At 37.1% G+C, this 13,705-nt stretch overlaps 1 pseudogene; it reads left to right on the top strand.

Annotated features, from left to right (window-relative positions):
• Positions 1–3,464: 3,464 nt before the first annotated feature.
• Positions 3,465–3,587, top strand: LOC112473755 (annotated as a pseudogene).
• The last annotated feature ends 10,118 nt before the right edge of the window (positions 3,588–13,705 follow it).

The following is a 13,705-nucleotide window of genomic DNA, read 5'->3' as shown; positions in this document are numbered from 1 at the left end:
GAAACAACTGAAATGCCTTTCGATAGATGATTGGATAAAGATTTGGTACATATATACAACAGAATATATCTCAGCCATAAGATGAAAAACTGCCATTTGTGACAACATGGGTGGATTTTGAGATTATCATGCTAAGCAAATTAAGTTAGGAAAAGTTGAGAACCATACAATTTCACTTGTATGTGGAATATAAACTGAAAGCAACAAACAAAAGACAAACAAACAAAAACTCATAAACACAGACAACAGTTTAGTGGTTACCAAAGGGGAAGGGAAAAGTGGGAGAGGTAGAAAAGGGTAAAGGGAGTCAAATAACGGTGACAGAAAGAGATTTAACCTTTGGGTGGTGAACATGCAATGCAATATACAGATGCTGTATTATTGAATCATACACTTGAAACCTATATAATTTTATTAACCAATGTCACCCCCCAACAAATTTAACAAATAAATAAATAGAAATTTAAAAAGAAAAACTATAATTACATCAATCCAGATGAGTGAAGTCCAAATATCCTGTAATTCTTACTGTTGCTATTATGAATTATCACAAACTTAGTGGCTTAAAACAATAAAAATTTACTATTTTATAGTTGTGGAGGTCAAAAGCCTAAAAAGGGTCTCAATGGGCTAAAATCAAGATGTCAGCAGGATTGCTTTCCTTCTGGAGACTCGGAGAGAATCTGTTTTCTTGCCTTTTCCAGCTCTAGGCTGTCCACATCCCTGCGCTTATGGCCCCTTCTTGTTTTTTCAAAGATAGCACTAGCTGCTCAAAACTTTTTCACCTAGCATCACTTTGACACTGTTTCTTCTGCCTCCCTCTCCTATCTTTTAAAAACCTGTGTGACACATGGATAATCCAAAATTATCTCCCTATTAAAGTCATGTGATTGCTCACCTTAATTCCGTCTTTCCGTGTAACATAACATGTTGACTTATATTTTCCAGGGGATAGAACATGAATATCTCAGGGTAGGGGGCATAATTCTGTCTACTACATACCTCTGATAACTGATGCTCTACTGCACTCTGATTCGTTTTCATGAGGTAACGTGCTCAGTCCAGTGGTGGGTCATAGTGAAATGCTCATATTTTAGGCATTTACACAAGCCGACTCTGGAAATCAGAGAGCATTGAGTCAACAGCAATCTCACCATCACCGTCTGTTAGCTCTTGAATTCAAGGTTGATAGCACTTAGCTAGGCTCAGTGAAGACCCCAAATAACCTTTCCAGGAACCCAGAACTGAAATGGAGATGTAGTCAGACAAAGTCAAAATGATATCTACAGATGTGAGCAATTCACATTGATCAGTGCACGTGAGGCTGACTAAAATCGTGCAAAAGGCCTTTCTTTCTTGTTTTCCTGCAATTGAAGTCCAATTGCTAAAATCAAGTGGTCGAAGAAATCAACGCTTGCTCTTGGTTTTCCAGGCTCCTGATACTTTGAGATGATTTGGAAAGTAGCTGTTCTATCAACCCCACCAAGAATAAATGACTGGACACTCATTCCCATTTAGAATGTCTGTTTAAATGCTGATTTGACCTCTGAGTATACTGAGAGTTGAGTAATGTATGTAAAACTATCATTAAAATTGTATATGGAGCACAAGTTAAAAGGAAGCTACTATATTTCGTTGGCCAAATTTCCGAAAAGGAAAGAAAGCAATGGCAGGCTATCATCAAGATTAGGCAGAACAAAAAAATTTCAATGTTTGTTATAAAATACCTGAGCCTCTAATTCTACTGAGAGAATTAGCTTCTCCTTCCCCACACTAAAGTGCTTTATGGTATTTTTTTTTAAGATCTGATAGAAAATAACCCTCTTAAAACATGAGATCACTGAATGCTGTTCTGTTTTTGCACCGGAAATTAAGAGTGCAGAGTGTATAATATAAATGTCTTTAGATTTTCACAAGGAACACTCAGTGGAAATACTTTTAAATTTATTTGGTGGTTTGCCTCCCACCCTGAGGGGTTGAAAACCTCAAGCACATGAAGCAGTTACTGATTTACTGGTTGATCCACAGCCTTTTGTTTCAGTGACATCTCATTTGACCCATTTCATTTCCCTAAATTGCTTTTTAATTTTCTGAGGACAGCAGCATTGTCGTAGCGTGTTTAGAGCATTATGTGTTTTAAAATTCCAAATACTCTCATTTTATTTCATAATTCATCTCAGTTGGAAAGGCAGATTTCATTTAGAGGGACAAGAATGTAGGTTTAGAGTCAAGGCACCCAAGCCGATTCCCTGCGTTGCTGTTTGCCAGTCATGTGACCTTGGAGAATATACCTATCGTTTCTGGGCCTGAGCTTCTAGTATCAACAAGGGATTGAACTTTATTTTCAAATATCCTTCCTGTTCTAAAGTGCTATATTTAAAAAAGTTATCATTATGGATGCTTACATTAGTAAAAATACACATTGTCATTTTTTTTATACAATGGAAAGGTCACTCTGCTAATTACAGGAACTTGGTTCATTCATGCATAACAATTTTGAACAAAATAATGTTTGGTCATTAAACATCAAACAAGGGAGTTCATTCTGTAATGACAAGTGGCTTGTCTTTTAACCTGCTTATTATATACAGCCCTTTATTCTTAATAGAAGATTCACTTATGTTAAAGACTCTGGGATGAATCCTAATCAGACTCGGATTATAAAATGCAAAAGCTGAAACCATTAATTTTTTTCTAGATCCAAATTTTTTTTAAAGCTGTCACATTTCATGATTATTCTCCCCTTCCTACTTATCATTTCAAATCTTATCCATCCTTGAAGACCTTGAGTCCCAATTTATCAATAAGGCAATGCATGAACGATCCAAAGTTTTTATTTCCTGAGTCACTATAGAATTCGATCATAGGAATGCCAATCAAAACCACAAATATTTATCAACTTGTATGTTTATGTACAAAATAGAAGATGTAGAGGAAACACAGAAGGGTTAAACATATTCACTGCTTTCCAAAATCTACAATATAATTAACATTAGATGTAAGCACTTATAGTTTAAGTGAATATGTAAGATCTAAAAATTACTGAATCATTTTAAGGTTGCCAATAGTTAATTGTAAAACAAATGACAAATAGTCCAGAATAAGTATTTTTTTTTTTTTTACCTTCGAACTATTTTACTTTTACAAATACCTAGAAAATAAAGATACTATGGTTGAAGCGAGGGTAGGGAACCTTTGTTTTCTCTCTAGGTGACTCCCAAAGCACACCCTTATAAATTTAGCACTCTAACAAAAAATGATTTTAAAACCACAGGGCAACAGGGGTTTGACATTTCATAAATAAAAGAAACATAACTTGGATGGAAAGAAAAGTCTTTCTAGAAGCAGTGAGGCTGAAACCAGATTTTAAAAGATACAGGAATGTGGGGTGCGTTAAGACAACTGCGTGGAAGTTTCACAGGTTAATGGAAAGGGCACGAGGAAAGTGTTCAAGAACGCAAGGAGTCTACAGCCTTGCCACCCTGAACAAGCCCGATCGATCCCGTGTGACCTCGGAAGCTAAACAGGGTCGGGCCTGGTTAGTACTTGGATGGGAGACCACCTAGGAAGACCAGGTGCTGTAGGTGGAAAAAATAAAAATAAATAAGGGTTTGTAAACTGACAAGGTCCTTGCAATCTGTGAGGTCAACCAAGGGTTGCCTCACCTAAAAAATATAAATAAATAAACAAACAAACAAATAAATAAATAGAAAAGAATGCAAGGAGATTTGGAAATAAGAAACAATTATAATGAAAGTAATATTTTATGAAATATATTATTGTTCTCTTTCCATTTCAACGCGTAAGTCTTTGTCTGTAGTCATTCAGGGTTATTTCTTGGCCTTGAGTAACTGAGTGAGGATGAAGGGGCATGAAAGTAAAGAATTCAAACTTTTAGGGTAGAAATGCAGAGAGAGTCTTTCAGTTTGTAATATCAAAATATTAATTATAAAATGGGATAATAGTATTGAAAGCTAAACTTTGAAGGGAAAAAACCTTTTAAAATACAATCATTAAATCATAGAATTTTGTTGGGTGGTGGTGTTATATGTGCGTATATTGTGTGTGTTTGTGTTTTCCCTTGTTTTAGAGAGGCTGTTCCCTTTCTCCATTAGGTAGGTCGGGGGCGGGGGTTCCTATAGGGCAAAAGAAAACAAAATGTCTATATGAACTTTGGTAGCCCCAAATGGTCAAAGGTGGTGATTATTCCCTGGGTATAACATGGGAGAGGATGAGCACCTAAACTCAGCTCAGAGAGTAGAATAAGAGGAATGGGACAAAAGCAGCCAAGTAGATAAGACTGAAGTTAAGTTTCTGGCACCCAAGCTCAGGGAACCCAAAATATCCTGGAGACTGGGATGAAACACGGAGTATGCAACAGAGGTCCTTTACTGTGCAGGGACTTGAAGACCAATACTAATGGCGAGGACACAGACTTAAGAGCTCTGTGCCAGCATAACACCCACAAAAGGCCATGTGGGACCAGCTCAACTTAGTGGGGAACAGTCTAGGGAGAAGACCAAACCAGCTACCGGACAGCAGCGAACAGCAAGGTCTGGGGGACATTGTACAGATACCAATAATTTGTGAATTCATTACCTTCCTTACCAGTAAACACTACTTAAACCCAGGTGGCACCAAATGGAGGGGAAAGGAAAAAACAAGCACTTTTCTGAAGCTTTTGAGTCATCAAAAGAAGTATTTAGAATTATCGGACCAGATGAAATTAAACTCATTCTCCACAAGTAAGTTTATATGTAATCACATGCCCAGGAATACCTAGAGATGGTTATTTGGGAATAGTCTGAGTAAAATGGAACCCTGCCACACAAATCAGTTTGAAAATAATTGAAAATTTATGTATATAATATTGACAATGAAGGCCATAAAGATGGAACAAGTTGTGGAAAATTCCAAATGAAAGTGATATTCATTTCAAATAATGTCCCTTTTCTGCACCCCATTGGTTTCTCAATCCTCTCTTTACCTCCTGTCACATTACTCTGTCACATACTACCTCTTGGGAAGAGATGTTTTCTGTGATTCAAATGACCTTTCTTTCAAGAATCCACCCAGCCATTTTGTCATTTTCCTCGTCAGTTAGAGGCACAAATGAAGGAAAGAAAGAAAAGGTAAGGGAGAAAGGCAAGATGTAAAGACCTGTGAGGAGTCTGAACTAACAAGCTACCATGGCACAGTTGCATGGGTCATGGCAGAAGACACGAGACCTCTGGGCCAGAGAACAAGGACTTTATTATTAACAGCAATAGCAGTAGCTAGAATATCAGCAATTTTGTTTGTTCTCCAGGCCCATAACAGGGCAATGCAAAGAGGGCCAGGTGAGACCTACTCTCATAGTGGGTTACATTATAGGAGACAACCCCTACGTTTATGAAACTTGAATCTTTTATACTAGACAGTAAGCATGCCTGCCTGCCTTTTGCCCAAAGGAAGTAATTATCTATATTATATTATACAGTAAACAAACCTTCTGTTGACTCTGAAGGGATAACTTCTATCTTGCCATGCTGCTCACTACGCAAACACACTTGGGAAGATAGTCTGTTCAAAAGATGTGTAGAAAAATGTTGTCTCCCAACACAACGTGACCATCTCTCCTTAAATGTTTATCTCATCACATATAATTAAGGGTATTATTTGCCTATGAGAAATGGGAGTTCTTAAAAATATTTGAGAAGAAATATTATGTTTTTGAAAACATAAAGAGTAATGCCTCTGTCTTAGTTCATGCTGCTATATCGAGGTACCATAGACTGAGTGTCTTAACAACAAACATTTATTTCACACAGCTCTGAACACTAAGAAGTCCAAGATCAAGGCACCAACACATCCAGTGTCTCGTAAAGGCAGTTTTCCAGGTTTGCTGACCAGGTTGTTGTATCCTCACAAGGTAGAGGGCCAAGAGAGAGAAAGCAAGCTCTAGTTCCTTGTCTCTTCTTAGAAGGGAGGGCACCAACACCATCACGATAGCTTTGCTCTCATAATCTAATCACCTCCTAAAGGTTCCACCCCCTAACACATCCCATTAGGGGTTAGAACTTCAACATATGAACTTTAGGCGGACACAAACATACAGTCCATAACATCGCTGTTTGACAATTGGGTGAAAAAGAGACTAGGAAAAAAATGACACTTCATGAATCCAGGTGAGAGATACGATTTAAACATATTTGTTATGTGGCATAGTTATCTCAAACCCTAACTAGAATTTCGTTCTCTTTGGAATCCAGACTATGTAACATAGCAGCTACTTCTTACACCCCTGTCACAGGGTTGAGTGCATAGAAGGCACATTAAATATCCCTGCCTATACGATGACATCAATTTGAATCTGGGGGCTGCTAAGAAAAGTGGGTAGTACTCTTAATGACTGCAGAAGCTTAGCATGGCAAGAATTTTTTTTCTCATATTTCTTCATTACATATTTCATTCCCCAAGAAAATTAATTATCGCTTTAATGCTACTTCCTTTCTGAGAATTCTCTTCATATGCAAGTCACATTATCTTTATAAAGAACAATATCTAAGTTGTTTTGGCACATGCCTCCAAAAGTCAGCCTCTAAGAGGGTCCAGATTCAAGTCTGTGGCAATGCTCTCTCTTTTTTCAAGAACCTGGAAGCTGTACTCTCTTTTATAACTTGTGTTTTTTATACCAAGGGCAGCTAAACTGTGTAGCTGCTGTATAATTGCACAGGAGAATGGCTAGAAATTGAATTTCTAATATCGATGCTTCCCATTCTTAATGTTGCAGGTCATGTTTTCTTTTAATTAATTAGAAAAAATAATGTTTATTATAGGAAAATGCCCGAAGCAAAACCTGATTCCAGGTACAAATCAAAGGGAGAAACAAAGCACTCAATGCTCATTGTATGAACAATCTCTCTTTTAAGGTCAATGCAACAGAAGAAACTGCAGTGGTTTTTGTTGTTTTACTTACTAGAGTCAGCACTTTTACTTATAAGCAAATGACAGCGTCTCTTATTTAACTGTTTAAAAGGTAACCTTTGCCAAATGACAACTGAAATCTTTAACAATATTATCTTAGTCCGTTTTGCTAATTAAGCTTATACTGCATCACTGTTCCCTCATTTTAGTCCTTCAAGGATTTTGGAACCTCAGAGAAAGAATAAAGGAATTTTTGTGGAAGGAAGTTGCACAGCTGAGTTGAGATGATAGATGGAATAACTCCAGTAGAGTAAGTCTTATATATTTTATGGAGATATAATACTTTGTGTGTAATGATACCTCAGTACTTGAGAATGCAATAAACTCCACTATATTTATAGAACTGATGCTGAGGTAAGAGCTTTTGTCTGTTTTTTTGTTTTTTTCCTTTTTGACTCTCTCCCTTTTAGAATTAGCTATTCAAGTTTTAGTTCTCATTCAGCATTTTCTCCTTGAATTATTTAACAATTTGTTATTTTTAAGGTTTTGCCTCCTCCTAACATGACAAGCTATTTATGATTTTTCCGAGCCTTGTTTTTACCACACACTGTGACTTCCCACGGTGAGTGCAGCAGAGCAAAGACTGAATTATTGCAATCCAGGTTTTTATCTAAAATTCCTTGCCCATGTATCATAAAGACAATGGAAAATGATTACTAAAAGTTTTCATATTCCACTCTTGGAAAATTCCAAACTATTGCTTACATTCTGGTGGAAGTGGATAAGGGTTTTCCATGTTATCGGGATTGTCCAAATATATAAATGTGTGGGTGAATGTGTGTGTATGATTGCTATAATTTTGCAAGTAACCAACAAAATCTTGTACAATTGAATCTATCCATAATTAGACCTTATATAATAATGTAATATTCTAGTGCTGTGTTTTTCTTTATTCAATTTTGTTGTTAATTTTTGAATAGTCTGCTTTATTCTGAAAATATAACTGTTTTCTCCATCTTTTTTTCTGTTGAGAGAATATGAGAGGGAAGTGTTCTCTTCAGCTCTTGTTCTGAATGCATGAAATGCTTGCCATTGTCAACACGATCCAGTGCCACAGCCACTATCACATTCCCAGACAGCACTGTGCACAATTTATGAGGTTTACATAAAGGTTATGTGGACTAAATCACCAGCCTTTATCTTTGCATAGTATCCTCTTTGTATTATTTATGAGCAAAGAACAATGCATCATGCTGGACTCCGTGTTAGACGACTATAATTCACCTGGTAAAACATTATTTTCCTGGAGATTCTGACATTAGAGTGAAGAGGCAACTCCCTCTTTTTGAGATGAGCCGTGCAGCATGTTTCAGATAATGCATCAGAAAGATGCTGACAGCACCTATTATTAATAATGAGTCTTAAGATGCAGCATAAGCCACAAAGGAATAAACTTTCTTAAGTCTGCATTCTGCAAGGAATGACACTTATCTTGTCCAACCTCTGGATACATTTCAATCACTCAATCAACAACAATCTGTTGAGTGCCTACTATGTTCCAGGTACTGTCATAAGTGTTTGGAATTCTTCAGTGAACAGAGAAACAAAAGTTATGGTCTTAGCCTTGGTTCTTACACAAAAGGACTGAAATAAGGGCTTGAATGCATGAAGCTTAATTTGGGGAGTTTAATTTGAGAAATGAACCTGGAACAGGGAAATGGAAAAGCAACACAGAGGAGGGAAAGTTAATTTAAAATTGCATCATTGAACTGATTACCCTGGTGAACAACTGGAGCACAAGTCCATTGGGGATCTTCTGAAGAGCTATGTATGGGCACCCCAGAATTGTCCACCTGAGACAGAGAGGAGCAATTCTCATTCCCAGTTTCTGAGGGTTATCTCATAGTAATTTAACTGCATGTGTCAGATGGCTGAGCAGATTCCCACAGGTATCCCATTTAGAATTAGCAGAGAAAATCCAGGGCTGAAAGCAAGAGATTTGGAGTATATATAGCTAAGGCAAGGTGCTGACATGTTATACCTGCATAAACTGTGTGCCACAGTAATGGCTGGAGTGAAAACAGGAGCCGAAAAGATACGAGGTGGGATGCAAAAGATGTCTGATACAATCCCTGCCCTTGAGTAGCTTCGATTCCAGTCAGTTCCTTTTTATCTAATTTGCATGCTTTACTTGGGCCTTTATAAAGCAAACAACAAGATTAAATGAAAATGGCTCTGCATTCACACAATAGAACTAGACCAATAATAGTTAAATCCTGTTAATTTAATTTAATTCTATTTAAGAACTACAATAAAAAATATAAATATAAAAAGGTTTATCATATTTATTATCAAGTCCTTTTATGGCAGAGGATTAAAATTTTGAATAGATATGTCTAAGAGAACCAACTATAGTGCAGTCTTTACTGAATAGCTCATGTTTTATTCTATAGGTTCAACAGGATGTAAACATGGACTTATTTAGAATCGACTGAGATCCCAAGGTCATGGGTATTAACTACTAGCAAATTATAACAGACATCATGGCTGCCTAACGTCTCTGATAATGAGGATAATATCAGTAGGAAAAAAATGATAAAAGACTGCTTTGATTCTGCCCAAGACTGGGAAGGAATGATCGGCCAAAAGAAGTTCTTGAATCTAGGGAGAATAAAGCATCAGCCAAAAGAGACGTATTTACTCACATCGAGGGAAATATATTTGAAACAACCCTATTCAGTGGAGGAAAAGAAGGGTCTTTGGAAACATCACAAAATCACCTCACAAAAAAAATGAGCATTTTAAATATCTACCAAATTTGTAGCTTCTCTGCTTTAAAGAATTGAAAAGACCCAAAGTATTCCTAAGGAGGATTCAGTAAAGTCACAGCATAACCATTCTAAAGTGGAACAAAGAAGAGTTATCTCCCACACTTGGACCAGTGAGGTACCAGCAACTTGAAACATGGACCCTACAGAAAGCAGGCAGGAGATTGGGGAGAATGAATGAGAGAAAGATGTATCAGAAAAACAACTAAACTGTAAGCACACTCAATGATTGACAGTACTTGAAATGTAAGGCAAATAATGAGAAAATTTCTCTTGTGCACATTGTAAGTTAGTAGTATAAACTTTTGGTAATGAATGTCCGGGCACTTTCCTGCACATCTTCTATATATCCTGGGACATGAATGATGTCAAGATCAGAGCACACATAATAAAAGGCAAAGAAGGAAAGGTGAAAATAAAAAGATATGATGATGCATAGAAGATAGCTGACTTTATCACCCTCAGGCACAGTTGCCAAATGAGGAATCTCAGATTATTGACTCAGGGTATATGTTCTGGAGTCAAAGGTCAACTCACCTTTATACTCAAGAGTAAGCCAAGCGAAGTAATGCAAGTTCTTAAACACTGTATTTCACATCAATCTTTCTGCAAAGTCTCTAAATTCTTAATGAATGAAATGTAGTCAAATTGACCTTTCTTCCTGAATAGAAGCTTGTGGGTGAAAACAGGAATTTCAACTGATTTCAACTAGTTTAAATGAAGATCTTATATCATCTCCCTCATTTTGCCATCCGACTACAACTCTTCAATATCACAAAAAGCTGGTGACCAAAGTGGATGATATCATGACGGTTGATAAATAAAATCAAAGCAACCGGCTGAAAAATGACAACTTAGCCAATCCACAATTTGCTTTTTCTTTGTGACATCAAATGACTAATTGGAGTGATTTTCTCTTTAATTACAGGATGTCACTTGTAGTAACTGTGTGGGCCAAGGTGCAGTACTGAATGTATTCTAGGCCAACAGGAGTGAGCTGCGACTTGTTACAAAAACATAATAAAATTGCCAACTAAATAAAGTTTTAAAAGAGAATTATCTCCTTTTTTATCCTAAGAAATTTATCCAGACTTCCTAGACTCATTAGATGCTCCAAAGTGCCAGGTTAGGCATTCCAAAAGATTTCACTAAAACTAACATTTTCTGAAAGAAAACTGTTAGTAAAGTTTAGTAAGGAGAGAATTTCCATTTGTTCTGAAAAGGCTTTGTTCTGGCGGTCGGACTATGATGGATGATTACCAGATCCTCAAGTAAGTAGTGCCTCACAAACTTCAAAATTTGTCTTCTTTTCCTGGAAGGGATTTAGCAAAGAGACAGTGATGGAAAGTATGCTTTTACCTGCACACAGAGAAGGAAATTGACTGGATTTTCCTTTTAGGAGCTAAATAACAAAAAAACAAATAAACAAACAAAAAACCAGGAATCACAAATCTTACTCTTTATTTATATTTGTCTTCCTTATTTTAATTCTAAACTACTATTATTCAGTAAATAGTTTTCCTTAAAATGTATAGATTCTCATTGCAGTTCAACACGCTATGTAGAAGTGATGTATAACAGAGGTAATTGATTAATGAGATTTCAATTCACTTTAATATACCAGATCTCTGGTGTGAAATATCCAGTTAATGATCAGCATAGACAAAACTGAGGTCATTGTATTACCAACTTCCAAATTTAATTTTACAGAGGAGAAAGAGAAAGAGATCTTTAAAGTGTGCTTCTCTCTCGATTTTAACATTACATTATATAAATCTTTATAGTCTTTTATCACTTTACTTTTTTCTTATCTGGTGTTTGCCTGTATATGATTAACTCATTTTACAGGCTTTTAAAATTAAAAGGCTGTGTAGCCAACATCATGAGGCTTTATTCATAATGTCTGGGCTTCTGAACCTTGTTTGCAATTATATTTAAATAAAAGTGGAGTTAAACCAGAAAACATGAGTTTTCAAGGCTTAGACAATTGTGCTTTCATCCCTTCTGCAATCCCTTTAGAAGTGTAAAGCTATTTTCCAGAAGTCACATCTTTCAAAAAAGAAAAAAATCCCAGGGAGAAAGGGGAGGAGAAGAAAAATCATTTGCAACATCTTTCCAAGATTCGGAACAAGGATGGGAGAAGCATCTAAATAATGATAAGTCACACATGCAAAAGCTGCAGGCCTTACTGGGTCACCCATATTTCCTCCTACTTGAACCAGTAATCCTCTAGAAAACCACGAATGATAGTCATCACAGCTGGAACCATCTATTCAGCATTGTAAAATGCCAAATACCATGTTAAACACACCATATACTTTACCTCATTTAATCTTAGTAATGATCCTACGACGTTACAATAATATCTTTTTTGTCTTATGAGTGACAAAATTGAGCAGAGGACAAACAAAACTGACTTGTTACAGACTAGTTACACAGCTGGTATAAATCAAGATTTGAACCCAAGACCAACTGATCCAAATCTCATATAGCAAAAACATACTTCACATCTCGGTCACACCTATTGCTGGGATCTTTGATGACTTAATCTACTCCAACGGCCCCTACTGCAACCAACTCTGTGTGCAAACCGACCAGATTCATGTGGCATACCCTGACAAAGCCACGTCTCATATCCAAGCTGCACACCCCTCGCCTTCTGTCCCTGGAATTAAATGCTAATGTTGAGACACAGTGAGTATCTGGAAGTATGGAGATAGCTGACGCCCTGTGGGAAGACCTTTGACCAGTGTTAGAAAGAAGCCTCTATATAGTCTTCACCCATCACCCTGCCAGAGGTCTGCCTTCAGAAGCATGTACAAATGCTCAGAGGCTGGCTTAGTGAAATGTAAGAAGTGAAACATAAATGAAGGCATTTATTACCGAAAATGAGGCTTCTATAGCTATTTGAGGGACTAGAATTGGAAAAAAGAAAACAATTACTAATGATCTCATCTCACAGCACCATAGCTGGTGGTTCTCAAATGTGCCCAGAAACCACAATAAAGCAAGCCATGGTTAGCTCCCATCAACACTCAGTGTGCAACAGTGAGGTAGGAGGTTCTCACGAGTTTGCCTGAAATATACCTCATACCTCCTGCCCACTGATGATACTACCTACCCCATCCTCTGGAAAATAAAGGTTTCTCCCTCTTGCCTGCCTTCCAAGAGCTTCTCATGAGCAGAATTTAATTCATAACTATACAGGAAGGGAAATTCTGGCTTAGGAGAACTTAGACTAGGAGGAGGTGAGGATGCTGAGTTGACAGTCAAACACATAGGCATGTGGAAGTTGACCTTGATATGAATTCTGATTGAACACTTTGTCAACCTGGTATCTATAGAGAATGTGGAAATGATACTGTAATTACAAAAACATTACAGTGGTCCTATCCCCTCACCCAGGGACACAATGACTAGAAAAAGTTTTATATGCCAGAATTTCTTTTTGGAAACCTATGTGATTAGAAGAAATACTTTGATATACCACTAAAGGAGGCAGGCGAGACCATTGGTCAACATGGTGAGATAGCGAGAGAGAATCATTAATTCTCTTCTAAGGAGGGCAGACCTGGGAACGGAGGGCTCCTGTTATGTTAAATGGGTGGGCAAGTGGAGGTCATGTCACCAGAGTTCCTCCTTCTCTATAGTTTGCCCATATATTACAGTCTTTCCTCCTCATTAATGCTGAACAGATATTTAAGAATGTTCTTTTGAACATCTCTAATCTCTGGTCTGCCTGAGGGGCCCATGTGAATCAACCTGCTCCACATTCATGTGGACACAAGCAATCAATTAATAGTTTCCCAGTGGAAAAGCAGGAGAGCCTCGGTCCCAGTCCTCAGTAACCAAGTATTCAGCCAGCAATATTCCAGAAACCAATTCTTTACTGTGCATTTCCTATCTTTATTTTAATTCAAAGCTAATCACATTTTGTGAACCCTTGTTCTTATTTATACTTTGCCATAACA

The sequence above is a fragment of the Pteropus alecto genome, unplaced genomic scaffold (genome assembly GCF_000325575.1).
Source record: "Pteropus alecto unplaced genomic scaffold, ASM32557v1 scaffold8, whole genome shotgun sequence".
Lineage (NCBI taxonomy): Eukaryota > Metazoa > Chordata > Mammalia > Chiroptera > Pteropodidae > Pteropus > Pteropus alecto.
The sequence above is the reverse complement of the archived record's forward strand: the minus strand, read 5'-3'. Positions and strand labels throughout refer to the sequence as shown.